Genomic DNA, 8,074 nt, shown 5'->3' on the forward strand with positions numbered 1-8,074 from the left:
CAAAAAATTCCGATTTTGGAACAACTTTTTTCATTCCGATTTCCGAAATTCCGATTTCCGAGATTTTCCGATTTTTTTGGATTGGAATTGGAATTATATAAAATAAATTTTGAATTTCCGATTTCCGATCCGATTTAATTCCGAAATTAATTCCGAAAAATTCCAATTTTTTTCCGAAAAATACACCTATAAATAGTATATATTATATAATACTTATTTTCCGAAAAATACACTTATAAGTTTTGTTTTAGGATTTTGACATAATGAATTGTTGTTAGAAGCTTTATTAGATATTATGCAGTGTTTATTTTTATTTATTTTTTTGAGGGAAGAATTTTCCTTGTTGGTTGCGTCTAGAGCTTGAGTCTTCTTCTCCAAGTCGCTGAACAACTTCTTACACATTTCTTCCTCATTTATAACTGCTTCTTTACTTGATTCTGCTGCATTCAAGGAAATAGAGTTTAAACATGTATAATGGTTATCATCTAACTCAGAAATTTCAGTTATTGAAAGTGTTTCAGAAAGTGTTGCAGCATGTAGAGAAACTCCCTGTGATTCTGTTTCAGAAGAATTTTCAGTGATATATCTGACAGAAAGAGCTTGTTTAGTAGATTACTGCTCCTCTGTCTGTTCAGATTGCTCTTCCTCCTCATCACTGACAGCACAAATCAGACTCATTCCTCTTCTTCTCAGGGTATTTGCATATTCATTAGCATAATGTCCAAATCCTGAACATGCCCTGCATTTAATATGATCCAAGTTAGGTGGTTCAGAATTTGAACGAATAAATGAAGAATTTTTTGAAGTGTTTTGAGAAGATGTTTGAGGAAATGTTATCTGTGGAATAGATCTGTTCCGGGGCTGAGTTTGTCGATTTTGTGGAGAGCCTTCTGGAAATAACTGTCTGGGCTTGATTCCACTTCGTCTGTATGCCCTGTTGAATTTCTGGATTTGAAATGCCACATTGTTGAGACATTCCTCTGCATCATCATCATATTCCGTAGCAACTTCTTCCTTTTCTAGTTCTGCCTGGAGTGCATTTGAGATAGCCTTACCTTTCTCCTTTCTTTGATATTCAAAGTTAATCTCTCTAGATTTTAGGCTACGAATTAGATCGTCCAGACGTAGAGATGATGTGTCTTTGGCCTCCTCAATAGCAGTAACTGTCATGCTGAATCTTTCTGGAAGAGTTCTCAATACCTTATTCACCAGTGTCTCGTTGCTCAAAGGACCACCTAAGGATTGAAATTCATTAGCTAAATCGGTCAGTTTCTCATTGTACTGAGAAATTGTTTCAGTTTCTTCCATCCTTAGTCTCTCAAATTTGGAAGAAAGTAATCTGAGCTTCGTTCTTCTGACACTGTCTGATCCTTCACAATGTAGCTGAAGAACCTCCCATGCATCATTCGCAGAAGTGCATACTGAAATTAATGTAAACATTGTTAAATCTACTGAATTAAAGATTGCATTTAGCGCCTTTGAGTTTTGATTGGCATTTGATAGATCGTCTGTTGTCCACCGTAATTCTGGTGTTGGAAACACATCTCCATCCGCATCTGTGATTGTTGGTGCCTTCCATCCAATAAGAATAGACCTCTAGGCTCTCTCATCAATGGCTTTGATGTACGCCCTCATCTTGACTTTCCAGTAGGTGTAGTTTGTGCCATCAAGTACAGGAGGTCGCATAGAAGCAGTCATCTGAGTATCCATCACGAATTCGTTTCTGTAAAGAGAATAGGAACAAACACTTAGTATACGTCAAGTGTTGGCTCTTGATGCCAATTGAAAGAATTTATGGTCCCGAATTCGTTTAATACAGAGATGTTGTCTTAAGTGTTATGACACTTAAATAAACATGCAGCGGAAAAATAACTAGATAAAGACAATACTCAGATATTAAAATGTTCACAAGTAAAAACTTGTGAACTTGCCCTTTACAGGACGGAAAAATTATATTAAACAAACAGTATTCTAAGAATACAAATGGAAGATGTACAAAAACTTCTCCCTTATGAATGAATCATTCTCATGATCATTTTTACATTCAAATCTAGAACCAAAAAGAGAAATATTAAAAATTCTAGATTTCAAATAATGTACTCGTAAGGAGTACGTACAATAGATCCTAGAAACACACTAAAACTCTCGTGGATAAACTTCAGCACTCGTTTTTGTTTCTTCCAATCTACGCTTTTCTTGAGTCTTGAGTTTGGTATTTATAGACTTTCCAAGCTTCCACTACTCAGCCCATGATCTGCAAGAAAACCAACCACAAGAGCACTCAAGATAATGGGTTAGTGGGTTAGTTAATAAGTTAGAAATATATCTATAATTAAACCCACTAAGCACTACTTAGCCCACCAAGTCATAACACTTAGCCCACTAATTCATAACTAAAATTTAGTTTGAAATTAAGAAAATTTAAAAACACTTATGTGGAAAAATCCACGTGTTTCATTGTTGATATTCTTCTTCTGCCTTACTCGACTATATCGACTAAACACAAAACGTTTTTCAAAAAAAAAATTCGTCTGAACTGGGTGAGCAGAGCGTATGAAAAATGGTCTAATGCGTTTTTTGTTGGGCAGCTTTACGGTCAAATGACGTCAAATAGCTGCGAATCGTGGAATTCACAGATTAAAATGAGAAGATTACTTCCAATTACTACTCATATTGATGGAATTCGGATCTTGTTGATGGAGTAGATTGCGGGTAGACTCGACGAGGCGGCTGCTTGGGAATCTCTATTCTGCGACCATGTTGACAAACAAATCAGGGATGCAGTAGATAAAGGCCGATCTTGGCTTATGAAAAAGTCTTCCGAATTTGTGTGGGAGATTTTTTCTACCGCAAATGTTGTAGTTGATGTACGGGAGGGGACGTGTTCTTGCAGGTCTTGGCAGATTAAAGGGATACCGTGTGAGTATGTGGTTGTTGTCATCTTTTTGAAGATGGGCGAAGCATATCAATATATTGGCCATTTTTATCATAGGTCGACATTTAGGCAGTGTTATTCGAATTCAGTTTTACCGTTCGTGCAGCCTACACTTGATCCTAGATTTGCAATTATATGTCCCCCTGAGTACCATAAGCGTCGTGGAAGGCCGAAAAGAAAGAGGATTCCATCAAGGGGCGAGATAATGCCTCGGAAGATTAGATGTGGCAGATGTTAGGCAATTGGAAACCATAACAAAAAGTCATGCAATTGGGGTGCAGATTAATAATTATCTTTTATATACTCAAGTTTTTTATTTATTTGCTATTAAGAACTTTAATTACAAGTCTTGGTTCGTATTTAGTTGTGCTGATACTCGATTGAACAATTATTCTAAATAAACTTTGTATTTGGGAATACATGTTTGCTCTAAAATACCTATAATCTTCTATTGTATATCCCGGATTAATAATTCTTCTACAAGGGTGGACTTGTACTTGAAGAAATCTAAATCTATAATCGAGAAACTTAGAAAGAAAAGAAGAAGAGAAAAATATTCTCATCTCCGGAACGTGAATAGGCGTGTAGCATAAAACAAACTTTTTCTCCCTTTTCATCAACCTAATCTCTATTATATATATCACAAGGAATTAGAGTCCCATATAGAGAGGATTACATGGAAACGAATCCCACTCCTTCTATAACTCTATATACTCGAAAATTGCAATCCGGTGGGGACTTAATTTCCGGCTATTTTAATTCCAATATATAATATTGGTTGGACTTTATTTTCTCGATTAATTAGAAAATCCACTGGGCTACAATAGGGACTAAAGGAGAAAATATAAATAGGGCAACTAATAATTAATTAAATCCAAACTCTTAAAATAATTCATTTAATTAATCATTAAATAATTATTTATTTTCCACTACAAAATAATTATTGAAATCCCGTTTATATTCTCAAATATTACATTCGAGCTCCGATCGATCATTACTTAGATTCTCCCCACATTAAGATATCTTATAACCACCAAATAATTTATTCACTGCTAAATAAATTAAATGGTTTCTTTTCATGAGTCTTACCCGCTTAACTTATTTGAGTATGCCGGATACGAAATCCACCTGGCCAGGACTTGGCATAAACAAATCTTATAAGCTACTCAAGGGTTATTATCAATCTCATATTTCAGAGATGTGGATTCCTTTCGATAATTAATTTCCACCTATTAATTCTTAATGTCTATACCCAACGCATCGGGGGCCATTTGACTCAATATAGGAATCTCTCCCATTGTGACATCAAAGTAGAGATCGTCAATTAAATATGTACGTTAATTATCTATGGATTAAGAGAGTAAGTAATTACTGTCAACTAGAAATAATACAGTTTCATTTATGAACAGTGATGAAACAATTATTTCACTTTGTCCGGTTCAACACATGTCGGGTGTGCTAGCACAATAAGTCAAAACAATAACTACAAAAGTTATTCTCTGTTTACTGTGATCAAGACCAATCACTTAAATATTGTGCTACAATCTTTTACCAATGGTTAGTCCATTTTCATCTAGATTGTGAACGTTTATCTTTATATTCTAAACGAACTTTCGAAATGATCTTTCTGTGCGCCGTAGCACACCATCTCAAATACTATTAGAATATTAGACTTATGCTTTTAATTAATTGACAAACAATCAATTAAATGCATTGAATACCCTAGTGCAGATTCTCATAAAATGATAATAAACTATTTTATTAATTCAGTAATAAAAATGTAGCTAAAAACGAGACTTTAAGTCTACTATCCTAACAAGTACTACACTGTTTGTCATCTAAATCATACAAAATAGTGGATTATGTACTAAATTGTGTATATAATCTTCATTGAATTACTAAATACTAAATAATATAATTATGACAAATATTTGTTATATATTCATTATTAGATGCTTGCTCAGTGCTTTATCCATATTTGGGTTTGACAATATATATACTTCCACATATCTGTATAACATCAATTTGTGGAATAAATAGTGGTTTAAGTGAAAAACTTGTGGTTTTGGTACTGATAGTTATCAATGTAAATGAATTTAAATAGCAATTAGTTGATTACGTATAATGGTTTTGGTACTGATAGTTATCAGTGTAAATGAATTCAAATAGTGGTTTTGGAATAAATAGCAATTAGTTGATTACGTATAGTGGTTTTGGTACTCATAGTTATCAATGTAAATGAATTCAAATAGTAATTAGTTGATTATGTATACAGGTTTTGGTACTGATAGTTATCAATCTAAGTGAAATGAAATAGTGTTTTTGGTACTATATGTATAGTGGTTTTGGAATAAATAGTGGTTTAAGTGAAAAACTAGTGGTTTTGGTACTGATAGTTATCAGTGTAAATATATTCAAATAGCAATTGGTTGATTACGTATAGTGGATTACGTACACATTATACATATTATATATTTTTTCATAACCATTTGCCTCACAGATTTGTTGAATACATAAGGCCTTTGGTATAGTGTATTAAGTATAATTGTTAAATCGTGGTTTAAGTGTTGGTACAGTTTCATATAAGTGCTACATTGTCTGTCATCTGAATCATACAAAATAGCGGATTACGTGCTTATAGTCCTTTCGAGATATTGGTTACTTTATTGTTTCTTTCACATTAAAAGACACTGGATTATGCATATTCACCAGAAACATTTGTCAACACATACAAAAACGAAAACGAAAACCTAAGTTTTGCAATATATAATTAACTTCAAAAATTCATATTACATTACAAATATCTTTAATTGGCGTAGCAGCATAGGATACCCAAAAAACTAAACAACGCTAGATGTCAAAACATAACAAAGTCTTCAATAAAAGTGATAAAAACAATGCAAGCACAAACAGAAAATTCAAAACAATTTCATAATTGCTTCCTCGTAATGGTCATAAGCTCGTATCTCACACCCGATGTTTACTGTAGTCCTTATCACGACCCCATTTAAGGAATCTTTCTGCAATTTCTTTGCGCATATTGGGAATGTTTTTAACACCTAGTGCGTATGTAATTGGTGTGTCCATGTTTGTTCTTCACGTGCATTGATAGCAAGTTTCTTCAGCTCACCTGTGTAAATTAAATGGAACACAGTGTTTTCAGTGACATGTGTAACCAGAAGAACTACTACATTTGAAATACAATGTCAAATGAATCACAAAAAACTACTGCACATTTTGTTCGTGATTTAACATTAGTCTAACGCCTAACGTATGGACACTTAGCACGACTTATGCATAATGTTGCCATGCATTCATTATGGCAAACAGGTATTTGTTCAAAAAACAATATAGGGTGTTTGATTCACATAATGCAATATTCCTACAAAAAAACTACTATTGTGTTATCAAAAACACTTACTATACAAGATATTTGGCTCAACTAATCCACTATTTTCAAATGCATATATATTAATAAAGTCCCCTGTTTTGTTTATTACTATATAGGATGTTTGATTAACATAATGCAATATTATATATTACTAAAGTCCCCTGTTTTGTTTATTTACCATGACAAATGCATGAAGTCTCCTGATTTGTTTAATAAATTCCCCTATTTTCAAATTCATAATTTCATAAAGTCCAATGTTTTGATTAATAACACCTACTCTCAATTGATTTTTTTTACAAATTCACCATGGTCAAAAGAACAACACCATGTTCACTGCCTCATTATTTTAGAAGACAAAAATTGACATCAATAGATTATCAAAATCATAATCTAATAATTTTAAATAACAAATCATTAAACAGATCGTTTATTGGCATATTACTTGATACATTCCAATTTAATAGATTTTACTACATATGATTTAGCACAGACAAACCACCTAAATAAAATTAAACCCATCCGACGCCTAATTTGCAATGTAGTACTGTCAACCTAGATTTGCTAAAAAAAATATTGCAATATAACAATCCACTAGTTATGCAACCCCCATTAACGATTACAGAGAATACTATAAGATAACCACCGATCATAAAATTAACGAAAAGTAGTATCCCTCAATGTTTAATACGTACCAGCGTCCAAACTCATAATATCATTGGGTGCTATTGATTTTCTTTTCCCTTCTCCCGTATGTTGTCCAAAAGAAGTACATGCAAATCAAAAATTAAAACAAAATTAGCAGATTATATAAAACATGGAATCTAAAACTTATTTATAAAAGAGAAACCTACGTTTCGATGTTGTCTTTTGCACCATTTTGTCTCTTTGATCGATATACTGCTGCATTACAAAACAAAAAGAAAAATCATCCAGCAATATGCTGTTTAATTCAACAGAAACAAAATTAAAATAGTTTCTTTTTTAAATTAAAATATGAACCCATCCAATTTTTTTGTTCAAAGGGCCGAAAATTTCAGAGATACAAGAACAGGGATAAAAAACTTACGTTTTCAAGGGGATTTAATTCGACGGCCGGTTGTACAAAACTCTTCAATAATCTGATAAAGGGGTTTATGGCAAACCCACTATTTTATCATGCCCACTTAAGATTTTTTGATTCTCGGGGCTGCCATGAAAGTGGCGATGTGTAAATCGGAGAAGGTTTTTTTCTTTTTGAATATTTAGTTTCTGTATACCGTGACTTGAGGGGAGTTATTTTGGGAGAGAGATTAGTAGTAGAATCCAAATTAGCGGGATTTGATTTATGTAAAACTAATTTAATTATATATTTTATGAATATAATAAGGGGGTTATCCCTAATTGTGAATTAAAAATTGGATTTAAGCCTCTAAGATTATTGCATAGCGGGGTTATCTCATATAACCCCTATTTTAATTTGGATTTACTATTTATAGTTAGTGGACCGTTATTGTTAGCTTAGTGGTTAATTTTTAAGCACATGTTTAATTAATCAACTAACTTGTTATCCCACTAACCAATTATCTCTCCTATTGTGTTTATTTCATGGCGGACAATGAGCTTTCGGCCTCTATAAATAGGAGAAGAACTCAGTTGATTTGTTATCTTTTATGCAGAGAGTTGAGAGCACAGAGTTGCGGGTGTTGGACATCTTTTACAACACCTTGTTTTCTTTATGGATTTCTCGATATATAATTGAGTCTGTTTTG

Source organism: Erythranthe guttata, chromosome 3 (assembly GCF_056151865.1).
Source record: "Erythranthe guttata isolate IM_541 chromosome 3, IM_541, whole genome shotgun sequence".
NCBI classification, from domain to species: Eukaryota; Viridiplantae; Streptophyta; class Magnoliopsida; order Lamiales; family Phrymaceae; genus Erythranthe; species Erythranthe guttata.